Below are 15,015 nucleotides of genomic sequence, written 5' to 3'. Positions count from 1 at the left end.
TTATCTAGTATAGTGAAATTGTTTCATAACCTTAATAATAATATTATGAATACAATCATGAGATTCTTGTGTTTATGAAACACGTAATTGAATATGAATTTTCAATATGGGAGAAAGGATGATTCTGTCAACAACAGATTTCTATCTGTAAGAAAGGGTTATTAAGTGACGCCTCTTGACAATGCTCCACCCGATCTGGGACTCATCTGATTATTGATTATTGATTTGAAATATTTAATTTAAAAGGAAGAATCTCTTTATAATATGATTATGATTGTAACGTAATATAATCCCTCTAAAATTAAATAATATCAAGTAGTAATTGGCCAATGACACAACGGGCTTGTGTCGGTCATAGCCTTCCAACATGATAGAAAAGTAGTTCTTATTTTTGAATCATTGTTGGTTCGTGCTACCGCCGAGGGCTTTGATTTCGAAATAAGAAATACTTGTCTATTACATAGAGATGTGTACATTGAATAAGAATCTAAAGGTCGGTACGTGCCACAGCCGTGGGCCTTTGGGGACTGATTCAATTGTACGGAATGTTCTTTTATTAATTTCAATGAAATCAAATAGGAATACAAGAAAGTTCTTCCTAACTCATCATACATGATTGGATTTACGACAAACACTTTCAATCTCCCACTTGAACTAAAGCCAATCACCCTGGTATCTAATACTCATCTTCTTTTTATGACGATCAAAGTGAATCTGAGACAATTACTTTGTGAGTGGGTCTGCTACGTTGTTATGTGTGTCAACTCTCTAAATCTTGACATCTCTTCTTTCAATGATTTCCCTAATTAAATGAAAGTGTCGCAAAACATGTTTGGAATTTTTATGAGACCTGGATTCCTTGGCTTGTGTTATTGCTACGTTATTATCACAATACAACACAATAGGCTCCTCAATGCTAGGAACAACTCCCAACTCAGAAACAAATTTTCTCATCCAAACGGCTTCTTTTGCAGCCTCACTTGCAGCTATATATTATGCTTCCGCTGTGGAGTCAGCCGTTGTAGACTGTTTGGAACTCTTCAACTAATCACACCACCATTCAGAGTAAACACGTACCCTGACATGGATTTGCTATCATCACTTTCTGATTGAAATCTAGAGTCAGTATAACCCTCTATTTTCAACTCAGATCCACCACCAAAAACAAGAAAAATATCCTTAGTCCTTCGCAAGTACTTAAGGACATTCTTCACTGCTTTCCAATGGTCTTCACCTGGATTGGACTGATATCTGCTCGTCACACTAATTGAATAAGCAACATCAATTAAACATGGATATAAAATAATAAAAATACTATAATTGGTGCTGAAATTAGGGTTTGTCTATTTTCAAGTAAATCGAGGGGCTTCCACTGGTTTTCTCCGGTGGAAAGCCCCAACCCCTTTATTTTCTGTTATTCTCGTTTATTTTCTTTCAATAAAATCCAATTTTTTGGTGTTTGTGTGTCTCTCCTTTTGGAGTGTGTGATTTGTCTCTCCTTTTGGAGTGTTTGTTATGTTTTTATTTAGTCATTGTTGGGTTTATCTGTTGATAGATCTGTTGAGGACGAATTTATTGATATTTTTGGTGATTTGCAAAGCCTGCATTGGATCTGGGACGGTGGTGATTATTGCAAGAGCTCACCTTTCACAACTAAAGATTGTTCATTTTTCATGGGTTTATACTTTCGGCATGTCTATAGCTGGTATCCGGCATGTAGATAGCTGGGGTGCCTTCGGCATGTCTATAGCCGGTGTCCGGCATGTAGATAGCTGGGGTGCCGCTTCTTCAATCTCATTTTATGCGATTGGTGTTTCTGAACACTGGGCTAACCATAGTTTTTATGTGATATGGTCAATTGCGATGTTGTTATTTTCAGAGATGCTGCTGCAATTTGGATCGCTTGGGATGTCTTTGATTTCATTTTTAATTTCAAGAATTTTTAAATTCTATGTGTTAAACGATCAGGAAACAAATCATCTAATTGGTTTTAGTATGTTATTTGTTTTCTCACCTGGTTGTATCGACAGTTGGGGGTTTGTCCCGACTGTACTATATTCAATTTAATGAGAACTTCCTGCATTTGTCAAAAAAAAAATAAGCAACATCAGGCCTATTACATAATATCGCGTACATGATAGATCCTATTGTTGAAGCATAAGGAATCTTACTCATACGCTCTCTTTCCTCAGGTGTCTTAGGAGATATCTTTTCGGAAAGGGACACTCCATGGCTCATCGGTATGAGACCTCTTTTGGAGTTTTCCATGCTAAACCTTTTAAGCACTTTCTGGATGTATGTACCCTGGGTAAGACCTATCATTCTTCTAGATCTATCTCTATAGATCTTCATACCGAGAATGTAGGATGCTTCTCCCAAGTCCTTCATAGTGAAGTTCTTTGATAGCCACACTTTGACTGATTGCAGCATCGGTATATCATTTCCTATAAGAAGTATATCATCCATATACAATACAAGAAATGTTACCGCGCTCCCACCAACCTTCTTGTAGACACATGGTTCATCTATGTTTTTGATAAAACCAAACTCTTTGATTGTCTCATCAAAACGGATGTTCCATCTACGAGAAGCTTGCTTTAAACCATATATGGTTCGCAGCAGCTTACACACTAGGTGTTCATTTCCCTTGGAAAGAAAACCCTCTGGTTGTGTCATATACACTTCCTCTTCAAGTTTCCCATTGAGGAAGGCCGTTTTCACGTATTTTTGCAGATCGCATAGTCGTAGTAAGCAGCAATCGCAAGCAAAATCCGAATTGATTTTAACAGGGCTACAGGCGAAAAAGTTTCATCAAAGTCAATCCCTTGCCTTTGTCTGAATCCTTTTGCCACGCGCCTGGCTTTATAGGTCTCCACCTGGCCATCTGCTCCAATCTTTCTTTTGTATACCCATTTGCACTCAATAGGCTTCATACCCTCAGGTGCTTCAACCAAAGTCCATACTTGGTTGGTATACATAGATTCCATTTAGGATTTCATGGCATTTTGCCATTTCTCTGAGTCAACACTACTCATAGCCTCATTATAGGTCATAGGGTTGTCATCATCACTGATTGACAACTCATTGTCATTCTCAATGACAAGGCCATAATACCTCTCCGGTTGGCAAGACACCCTCCATGACCTACGAATGGGCTATTCCACAGAAGGTTGTTCAGTCTGAACAGGTGTTTCCACTTGAACTGTAGTAGTTTTTGCTTCTTGAAATTCATCAAGTTCAATTTTGCTCCCACTGTTTCCTTCAAGGATAAACTGCTTTTCCAAGAAGGTAGCATGTCTGGAGACAAACACCCTATGATCGGTGTAAAAGTAATACCCTAAAGTCTCTTTAGAATATCCCACAAAACTACATTTTACGGATCGAGATTCCAGCTTATCAGGGTCAACTTTCTTGACATAAGATGGACATCCCCAAATCTTAACGTGTTTAAGCCTCAGGTTCCTTTCTTTCCATATCTCATATGGAGTTTGAGGAACAGATTTGGAAGGCACCTTATTCAGTAAATATGCTGAGGTTTCCAATGCATAACCCCACAGGAATACTGGAAGATCCGCATTGCTCATCATGGACCGAACCATGTCTAACAAAGTTCGATTTCTCCTTTTAAATACCCCATTCAACTGTGGAGTATATGAAGGAGTCCACTGGGAGAATATACCATTTTCTTTGAGAAAATCTAGAAACTCTCCATTCAAGTATTCACCACCTCGATCTAATCGAAGAGTTTTAATATTATGTTTGGTTTGTTTCTCCACTTCATGCTTATATTCTTTGAACTTTTCAAAGGCTTCAGACTTGTATTTCATCAAATACACATATCTGAATATAGATCGATCATCTATGAAAGTAATGAAGTATAAAAATCCACCCATGGCTTGCGTAGACATTGGTCCACATACATCTGTGTGTACCAATCCTAGCAAATCTGCAACCCTCTCTCCATGTCCACTAAATGGAGATTTGGTCATTTTGCCCAATAGACAAGACTCGCATGTAGGATATGATTCAAAATCAAAGGGGTCAAGTAACCCTTCCTTATGCAATGTCCGCGGTCTATTTTCACTAATATGACCAAGTCTGCAGTGCCACAAAAAGGTGAGATTTTCATCATCCCTTTTTCTTTTATTAGTATGTTCAATTTGTAGTAAATTATGCTCTACGTCACATACATACAGACCATTATTTAAAATACCATTTCCATAAAGAACGTTATCTCTAAGAATTGTACATTTATTATTCTGAATAACAAACGAAAATCCAACCAAGTCTAACATGGGAATAAAAATAATATTCCTCACAATCGAGGGAACAAAATAACAATTATTTAAAACAATAGTCTTGCCCGTAGGCATATGTAAATGAAATGATCCTACAGCTTCAGCAGCAACCCTTGCTCCATTTCCCATCCGTAGAATCACATCCTCTTCCTCAAGAGTCCTACTTCTCCTTAGTCCCTGCAGCGAATTGTAAATGTGAGAACCACAGACGGTATCTAATACCCAAGTAGAAATTTGATTTAATGACGTATTCACTTCAATCATGAACATACCTGAAACAGAAGCGGTAGTCTCACTACCCTTCTTCTTCTTCAATTCTGCAAGGTAAACCTTGCAATTCCTTTTCCAGTTCCCCACCTTGTTACAGTGGAAGCAAACAGCTTTGCTCTTGGGGTCTTCAGCTTTTGGTGGAACCGGCTTTTTCTCACCTACTTTCTTCTTCTTGGAAGGGTTCTTCTTCCTTTTTTTAGGATTGGAACCTTCACCAATTAGAAGAACAGAGCTCTTCTTGGAGGGAAAATTCGATTCCGCAGTCTTCAACATGTTGTGGAGTTCAGCCAGGCTAACATCCAGCTTATTCATGTGAAAGTTCACAACAAACTGCGAAAACGAACCCGGAAGTGATTGCAAGACCAAGTCTTGAGTCAGTTCCCCATCCATGTTAAAACCAAGTTGTCCAAGACGTTCAATCAAATTGATTATCCTAAGTACATGGTCATTCACTGATGATCCTTCAGACATCCTACAACCGAACAGCTCCTTCGATATCTCATATCGAGTTGTCCTCCCAGCCGCATCATACAACTCTTGTAGATGCGTAAGGATAGTGTGAGCATCCATATGCTCATGCTGCTTCTGTAGCTCAATGTTCAAGGAAGCTAGCATGATACATTGAGCAACATTTGCATCATCTATCCACTTACGATACACAACATGTTCATCATTATGTGCATCGTCAGCAGGCTTAGGTGAGTCAGGCACATATTCCAGCTTCTCAACCCTGAGAACAATTCTCAAGTTTCGAAGCCAGTCAGCAAAATTAGGACCAATCAACTTGTGAGCATCTAGTATACTCGGGAGTGATAGTGCAGAAGACATAACGTATATAGTAAATCTGTAAATGATGAACACATAACAACACTTAGCAAATATTCAATTTCATTTCAAAACACTATATGAATCAGGTCTTTATTCATAAGTGGCCCCCACAAGTTTATCTAATTTATACAACCCCCTTAAGTGAAAAATTAAGCATTCATAATGCTAGTGAGAATAGGGATCCTACATTCCATCACACAACCTCGGCGGTAGCACGAAACATCATGTGATATTCAATAGGCAAACAACTCTTGTCAATTACATCTTATGTTATTCCATAATAAAATTTTAGCCTCTTGAATAATTGAGTCACGGCTGTAGCACGACAGACTCAATATTTTAAGTCAAGTCTAACCCAACATTTCGTACAATTGAATCAGTCTCCAACAGCCCACAGCTGCAACACGTAACGACCGTTAGATTCTAAATCAATGTACACATCTCTATGTAATAGACAATTATTTCTTATTTTGAAATCAAAGCCCTCGGCTGTAGCACGAAACGACAATAATTTAAAAATAAGAACTACTTTCTACCATGTTGGAAGGCTATGACCGACACAAACTCGTTGTGTCATTGACCAATTACTACTCGATATAATTTAATTTTAGAGGGATTATATTATGTTACAATCATAATCATATTATAAAGAGATTCTTCCTTTTAAAATAAATATTTCAAATCAGTAATCGATAATCAGACGATTCCCAGATCGGGGGGAGCATTGTCAAAAGGCGTCGCTTAATATCCCTTTCTTACATATCGAAATCTGCTTTGACATAATCATCCTTTCTCTCAATATTGAAAATTCATATTTAATTACGTGTTTCATAAACACAAGAATCTCATGATTGTATTCATAATATTATTGTTAAGGCAAGAAACGATTCCTATTCTAGATTTTCAAGAGCACGCCTTATTTTGATTTAAGTTCACCTAAATCTTTCATCGCATGGTAAACATAGGCATATATCTCATATATAAAAATAAATAAACAAGTAAGCATGCAAGTAATATCATGTCACACATTGATATAATGATGTATGGATTTATTATAGCATTTAAAAGCAATTAAAACAATTAAAACATGCTTTAAAACACTTTCGGAAATATAAACAATTCTAAACTTTTATATAAAAAATATTGGACAACTCCATTAGATCCGTCTCGGAAAAATGAATCCAACGATATATTGCACGCCCAAAATGGAGTTACGAAACTCCCAAAAAATCAAATTTAATGTGGACAGATGGGCTGTAACGCATTACAGGAATGCGTTACAAGGGCTGTAAGTATGTAACGCATTCCGGTAATGCGTTACAACCCTGTTAAGCCATTAACGGGTGTAATGCATTCCGTGAATGCGCAACGGGGTGTAACGCATTCCCGGAATGCGCCCCCCCCCCCCCCCCGTGCGCTTCACGCGCCCAGGCCGACCTTGCAGTACAGTGTTTTTTTTTGTTTTCTTCCTGCCGTTGTCAGCCGTTAAAAAACAAACGAAAGGGTGACCCCCCTTTTGTTAAATCTAATTTCTTAAATCAGACATTAGCAGAAAATTATCAGATCAGCCAGGGGTACTTGTGCAAATTTTAATCATATTTTTATTCACATGCATAATTATTTCATGAATTTTAATTAAAACAATTTTTAAAAATTCATAACAAATAATCTACACATCACAAAATTATGAAAAAAATACCTAGATGATCTACAACACTTGTGGAACCCAGATCAGTAGTCAAGATCTTATGCAAAAATTATTTCGAATTAATTCATAATTAAATCTAAATACACTTACAAAAATCATAACAAATCCATACATGTATAAAAAATCTGAATTTTTTTATATGAATCTCTATATACAGAACCTTGCTCTGATGCCAATGAAGGAATTTACGGATGAGCGGAAGCGTGATATAATAATTATTCTGTAAAAATCATGTATCGCATATATTGAAAAACGTATAAATCAGAAAAACGGAGGAATCGTAACCATACCTTAAAATCGAAGCTTTATAATATGGTTGCTAGCAGTTGCTCCTCAATGTGTGAAGCACTCTACCAGTATCCACCAAGAATAATCCTCTTCGATGAAGCTTTTTATAAAACCAAGCCTTTATAAAAATGGAGTTTTTGGGGGAGAGAGAGAGAGGAAGAAGATGGAGGCTAGCTCTTCTTAGGGTTTTCACAAAACCAAGTATATGTTTAGAATGAGCCATCTCATTCTATTTATAGGGCTCTCCTAGGGTTTTTCATAATATATTAGTATATATATTAGCCCCACATTTTATCTTTATAAAATGCTTTAATAATAATTAAAACTATTTTAATCATTATTTCTTTTTCTAAACTATTTAGAAAATAATTCTCTCTCTCATTATTTCATCAAAGAAAATATTCTTTTATGGTGTGACCCTATAGGTTCAATATTATGCCTGTAGTAGAAATAAATAATAATAAACTTTTATTAATTATTTACATGAATACTAAAATTCACTAAATATAATTAACTGATTAATTATATTTATTCTATATCATGAGTGATGTTTCTCAACATATCGCGACTATCCGGATAATATGAATTCACTGCTTAGAATACCAAGAACCTGTCAGTGACTAGTTACCGTACAATGAATTCCTTCTACCCTTATAATATCCCGATTAAATACAAGGCATGGATCTCGTGTCAGGCCTATCAAATTTAATCATTTGATTTCTTATTCATAATGCAAAGTTCATATTAATGCAAATTCGAAACTCCTTTCTAATCTCATACACTCTGGCCAGGGATTCCAGAAATCCCATACTAAGAATAACATAGGATATTCTCTTCCTATACTGGAAGGGGTAGATCCTCTATTGACATTAACTATCTCTATACACAAATCCTTATGCCCAGAATAGACCTAATGGATGTCCTTGAGACTAAAGACTAAACCAAATCACAGTTCATTATATACAATATAACTTTAACGATCTCAAGTCTAAGGACACTTGTACAACTATCACTCAGTGAACAACTATTGACACGTGAGTAATCTCCATTAGTTGTTCAACTTATCGAGTCATGTTCAGTGAACTTATTCCCTAATAAGCACCTACATACTAGTTATAGTGTCACCACACAAATGCCTATGAGAATAGACATCCTCCTCAAGGGAGCAAGCATAGTATGCACCAATCTTTGCGGATCCACTAACATCCGATTAGTTATCTTATGATCAGGAACTGTTTAAGTCTAGAGTTATCGTCTTCTAGATCTCACTATTATAATCTCTTTATAATTCTAGAAGCTTTACTCTAAACTAAGGAGCATCTTCTTTAATACACTTTAAATAGATAAAGCCCATAATAAAACCAAAACAAGTCTTTTATTAATTTCAATGAAATCAAACAGGAATACAAGAAAGTTCTTCCTAACTCAGCATACATGATTGGATTTTGGACAAACACTTTCACAAAGTACATGCTTAGATCCCAAGTCGGCTAAGCATTGCCTTAATGTACAACACGAGGCCAAATTGGTCAAGCAGAAGAAGATGACTTTTATAGCCAAACGACAGAAAGTCATTAGGTTGAAGTGGAAAAGCTCTTGGAAGCCAAGTTTATTGAGGAAATCGAGTATCCTGACTGGTTGGCCAATGTGGTGGTCGTCAAAATCCAACGGAAAGTGGAGGATGTGCATGGATTATACGGAACTCAACAAGATATGTTTAAAGGACCACTAACCTCTTCCCAGCATCGACCAATTAATAGACGCCACGACCGGATACCAAACACTTAGTTTTCTTGATGCTTTTCAAGTTATGATCAAATTGCTATGAACGACAAATATGTGCTGAAGACAACGTTCATAACTCCGAAGGGAACCGATGCATACATCAAAATGCCCTTCGGACTTAAGAACGCTGGAGCCACGTTTCAGCGAATGGTGAACAAAGTGTTCAAGGAAGAGATAGGCCAAAATACAGAAGCTTATGTGGATGACATGATCGTAAGATCTTTGTTTCAAAACCATGTCGAAGACCTGAGAGAGTGATTTGAGATACTCCGAAGGAATAATATGAAGACAAGCCCGAATAAATGTACGTTCAGAGTAGCAAACAGGAAGTTTTTGGGTTATATAGTCGGTACCCGATGAATTGAAGCAAACCCAGAAAAAATTGAAGTTGTTATCAATATGGAAGCTCTAAAATATATATGAGACCTTCAGAAACTAATAGGCTGACTAGCATCCCTTCGGCGATTCATCTCAAAGTCAGTCGAGAAAGCGCTTTCTTTCTTCGCCATATTCAAGGGGTCGAAGAATTTTGAGTGGGGACCGAATGCCAAAGAGCATTTGAAGAAGTAAAGGAATATCTCACCAGGGCCCCACTCTTAATGAGACCTGATCTGAAGAAAATTCTGTAGCTCTACCTAGTTGTGTCCGACATGACTCTTGGAGCAGTTTTGGTAAAAATTCATGAGGGAAACCGGCATCTTGTCTTCTATGTGTTCCATGTGATGAAGGACGCTGAAACACGGTACTCCAACACCGAGAAGTTCGCATATGGGTTGGTCATGGCCTCCCAAAAATTGCGACACTATTTGCAAGGCCGAACGGTGCAGATTGTCACCGATCAACCATTGAAGAAAATTCTGACAAGGCCAGAGGCTTCGGGAAGGGTTGGAGCTTGGTCCATCTAGTTGGGAGAATACGACCTTGAGTTCGTTCCCCGAATGAGGATTAAAGCTCGGGCTTTGGCAGATTTTATGGTTGAATGCACCTTCTCAGGACCGAAGGACCTCGTACTAGGGGAACAACTCATTTGGACCCCTGGAAAATGGAAACTCTTTGTGGATGGTTCGGTCGCTGGGAAGAAGCGTGGAACATGTCTGATTCTCTTTAGTCCCTATGGGTTGAAAATCTGTCAAATCATTCGGTTCAACTTTCCCCTCACCAACAATGAGGCAGAGTAACTCTTAGCTGGGATGGAACTAACCCGAAGCCTCGAAGCAAAACATCTAAGGGCATTCAGCGACTCAATGCTGGTGATCAAGCACTTCTCGGGGAATTATGAACAAAGGGATCCATGTTAAGTGACATTTATATCCACGTGGAACGCTTCGTAAAGGCTCGAATTGGTGTTTTGTACTCAAGTTATTTGTGTTTTTGTAGTGTATTACATTTCAGGGCATATTTGGAAAAAGGAATGGATATTACATTATTTCTATGCTAGAAGAGTATTAGGATGGAGCCTCTTTCGATTACGGGAAGGAAATCAGCAAGATAAGTCAAGAAGCAGAAAAAACCAGTTTTTCCAGAAGCTCAGGGCGGCAGCGCTAGATCGATATTTCAGAATCCTAATTCCAATAGAAGACTGATTTTCTGGACTTCTGCTCTAATTGGGCTGATATTTAAAGACTCTTAAAAGACGTTTTTGATATACGAGAGCAAGGAGAAAAATAGAAAGAAGGCCTAATAGCACAAATTCAAAGAAGGAAAATAAGAGCTAGTTTTTACTTGTGATTCTTTCCTTAAGTTGTAATCTTGGATGCTTGTTTTCTTTATTATTTGAACCTATTACTTTTGTTAACGTACTTTGATATAATTATTCAGTTATTTCAGACCTAGTTTATCTTAGTTTATTTACCATGCTTTCATCGGAACCCATGGCGATGATGAGTTTGGTTATGAACTAATCATTATCGTGGGTATCTAACAGATTTACTTATGGGTTTATATTGTTAATTGTTTTGATACCTAAGTGTGTGGTGATTGTATGATATCCTAGTATTCGTTGTGCTTATTCATCTTATGTGCATCGCGAACATATAAGATAATGTGTTAATATCTATTGAAGCGACAATGAATATAGAGGTTTAAAACTTTCCATGCTAGCATAGGTTCATGTTTGTCCTCTCCCGACCCCAGTTATTATGCATGATGCGTAGGTAATTTTAACCATCTTACTTGCCCTACGTAATCACGATAGATAACTTGCACATTAAACCTTTATGTTGTCAAATTCTATAGATATATCTCAACATAATTTGTATCTATTCAGCTTCTATCTCTTTTGTGGATGTCTGGTAGTAGGGTATTCGTACAAAAAAAGTTGGCGTTTACTAGTTTCATGTTATCTGATTAGTTGTCATCACCATTGCATGCTAAGGTTAAGAAGAATGACTTTGAATAAATTAGTAATGAAGTTAATCCCATGTTTGTCTTATATAGTTAATTCAATCACTTTTAATCTCTTAGTTAATGCTATTTAGTATAATCTCTTAGTTTAATCAAAATCCAATTTGTTATTTGTCTTAGCATTGAACAATAGTCATACCATTGTTGCATAAGTGCATAAATTGAAGTTAACCTAAACCGGTCTCTGTGGGAACGAATCTGATTGATATCTTATAATACTTGCGAACGCGTATACTTGCATGTAATTTTAGCACGTGTTTTCTCCCTAACAAGTATTTAGCGCCGCTGCCGGGGACTCGGTGTTAATTTTTAGTTTATGTGCTTGACATCAGTGGTCGTTAAAGTTTACTAACTCAGATATTTTACTTACTTGCTTGCTTGATGTGTTTCAGGTACTCTAGAGAGCGTTTATGCTAACGCGTTCTCGATCTCGCAAGAGAATACTGGATAAAGCGGAGAAAGAAGTCGAAGTAGTTGAAGAGATTTTTGAAGAAGTTGAGAAAGTTGAAGAAGAGGCAATCATTGCAATGGGAGAACCAGTAGCGAATCCAAAAGCTTTGATGGATTATTCTCGGCCGAATATCAATGATATTCAGTCTAACATTATCAGACCAGCCATCGTGACTAATACTTTTGAAATCAAATCTAGCACGATTCAGATTGTGCAGAACTCAGTCCAGTTTGGGGGTTCTCCAGCGGAAGATCCCAACATGCACATTAGAGATTTCATCGAGATCTGCGACACTTTCAAATTCAACAATGTTTCTGAAGATGCTATAAAGCTTGGCTTTTCCCATTCTCTCTGAGGGATAAATCTAATTGCTGGTTGCATTCTCTACCACCAGGCTCTATTACTACTTGGGAAGATCTTGCTAAGAAGTTTCTTACTAAATTCTTCCCTATGGCAAAGACAACTGCAATCAGGAACGCTCTTACTCAATTTGCGCATCAATCAGGAGAGTCTTTGTGTGAAGCTTGGGAGCGCTATAAGGAGATGCTTAGGAAGTGTCCTTATCATAGGATGCCTGACTGGATGATTATCAACTGCTTTTATAATGATTTGGGAGCACAGTCTAGACCCATGTTCGATGCAGCATCAGGTGGAGCCTTATGGGCTAAAAGCTAAATTGAAACTTATGAGTTGATTGAACTGATTGCTGCTAATGAATACCAGAATCCAACTCAGAGACTACCTCAAAACAAGGTAGCAGGAATTCTAGAGGTGGATACAGCTACTGCTATAGCCGCTCAGCTTAAGACTTTAACGATGAAGGTGGATTCTTTGTCAAATTATGAAGTTAATCATATCACAAGTGTTTATGAGCTTTGTGTTGGTGTGCATGAGATAGAACATTGTGATATATCTAGTGAATCAGCTTAGTTCGTGAGCAACTTTCAGAGGTCGCAGCAACCAGTTCCAACCACTTATCATCCTAACAACCGCAATCATCCTAACTTCAGCTGGAACAACAATCAGAATGCGGTGCAACAGCCTTATCAGCAGTATGCAATAAAGCAATTCAACCCTCCTGGTTTTCAACAACCGCAATATGTACCAAGACAATAACTCCAACTTCAACAACTATTGCATGGAAGTACAAGTCAATCTTATGAAAAATCTGAATTGGAGGAGTTGAGGCTCATGTGCAAGAGCCAAGCGGTTTCTATCAAGACTCTGGAGAATCAAATTGGGAAGATTGCCAATGCTTTGTTGAATCGTCAACCTGGTACACTCCCTAATGACACAGCAGTTCCAGGAAAGAGGGAAGCTAAGGAGCAGGTTAAGGCAATTACATTGAGGTCTGGGAAGGTTGCATGCCCCAAAAAATTTCAAGTTTCAGAAGATGAAGTTGTGGCTGAAGAAGATGTACAGAAGGAAGCAGACGTGGAACCAATGAAGAAAACTGTGGAACACACTCCTCCTGAGGATAATACAGGGGAAAAACATGTATATCCTCCACCTCATTTTCCTAAGAGGTTGCAGAAGCAAAAGTTGGGTAAGCAATTTGCTAAGTTTATGGATGTGTTCAAGAAACTGCATATCAACATACCTTTCACTGAAACTCTTGAAAAAATGCCAAGTTATGCGAAGTTTATGAAAGGTATTCTCTCTCCAAAAATGAAGCTCAATGACTTAGAGACCGTTGCTCTTACGGAGGAATGCAGTGTTGTGTTGCAACATAAGTTACCTCTGAAGCTTAAAGATCCTAGAAGCTTCACTATTCCTTGCACTATTGGAAACTTGTCATTCGAAAAGTGTTTATATGATTTGGGAGCTATCATCAATCTGATGCCTTTGTCTATCTTCAATAAGTTGGGTTTAACTGATCTAAATCCTACATATATGTCCTTGCAGTTGGCCGATCATTCTATTACATATCCACGAGGCATTGTGGAGGATGTCTTGGTCAAGGTGGACAAACTCATCTTTCCTGCTGACTTTTTAATTCTTGATTTCGAGGAGGATAAAAAGATTCCCATAATCTTGGGAAGACCATTCTTGGCTACTGGCCGAACCTTGATTGACATGCAGAAGGGTGAGCTCACTATGCGGGTACTGGATCAGGATGTAACCTTTAATGTTTTCAATGCCATAAAATTCTCTACTTATAAAGAGGAGTGCTTAAAGGTGGAATTGGTCGATTATGTGGTTACTTCAGAACTTGATAAAATTCTAAGATCTGATACCTTAGAGAAAACCTTGATGGAAGATTCATATAGTGAAGATTATGAAGGTGATAAGAAGTTGCAGTATTTGAATGCTTCTCCTTGGAAGCGAAGGTTGGATATGCCTTTTGAATCTCTTGGATTTTCAGAACTCAAAAATGTTGAGGGGCGTCTCAAGCCATCTATTGAGGAAACTCCTACACTTGAGCTTAAACCTTTTCCTGAACATTTGAGGTATGCATTTTTAGGTGATGCATCTACTTTGCCTGTTATTATTGCATCTGACCTTTCAGGTAGTGATGAGGAAAAGCTCTTGAGAATTCTGAGAGAGTTCAAGTCGGCAATTGGATGAACTATAGCAGATATCAAGGTAATCAGCCCTTCTTATTGCATGCACAAAATTCTGCTAGAGGAAGGAAGCAAGCCGATTGTTGAGCAACAGAGAAGGCTAAATCCGATCATAAATGAGGTTATGAAGAAAGAAATTCTCAAGTGTCTAGATGCAGGGATCATCTATCCTATTTCTGACAGTTCTTGGGTGAGCCCAATACAGTGTGTGCCGAAGAAAAGAGGCATCACCGTGGTTGCTAATGAAAAGAACGAGCTCATTCCTACTCGAACAGTCATGAGGTGGAGAGTTTGCATGGATTATCGAAAGCTGAATAAAGCCACGAGGAAAGATTACTTCCCTCTTCCTTTTATTGATCAGATACTTGACAGGTTAGTTGGGCATGAATACTATTATCTTCTGGATGGCTATTCGGGCTA

General features: G+C 37.8%; 1 non-coding gene across 1 annotated transcript; it reads right to left on the bottom strand.

Annotated features, from left to right (window-relative positions):
• Window positions 1-12,498: 12,498 nt before the first annotated feature.
• On the bottom strand, window positions 12,499-12,603 carry LOC141694219 (small nucleolar RNA R71). The gene has a single exon (XR_012563543.1). It is a non-coding gene; the product is annotated as a small nucleolar RNA R71 (small nucleolar RNA).
• Window positions 12,604-15,015: the final 2,412 nt, after the last annotated feature.

Source organism: Apium graveolens, chromosome 10, assembly GCF_009905375.1.
Source record: "Apium graveolens cultivar Ventura chromosome 10, ASM990537v1, whole genome shotgun sequence".
NCBI lineage: Eukaryota > Viridiplantae > Streptophyta > Magnoliopsida > Apiales > Apiaceae > Apium > Apium graveolens.
Note: the sequence above shows the minus strand (reverse complement) of the source record. Positions and strands in the feature narration are given on the sequence as shown.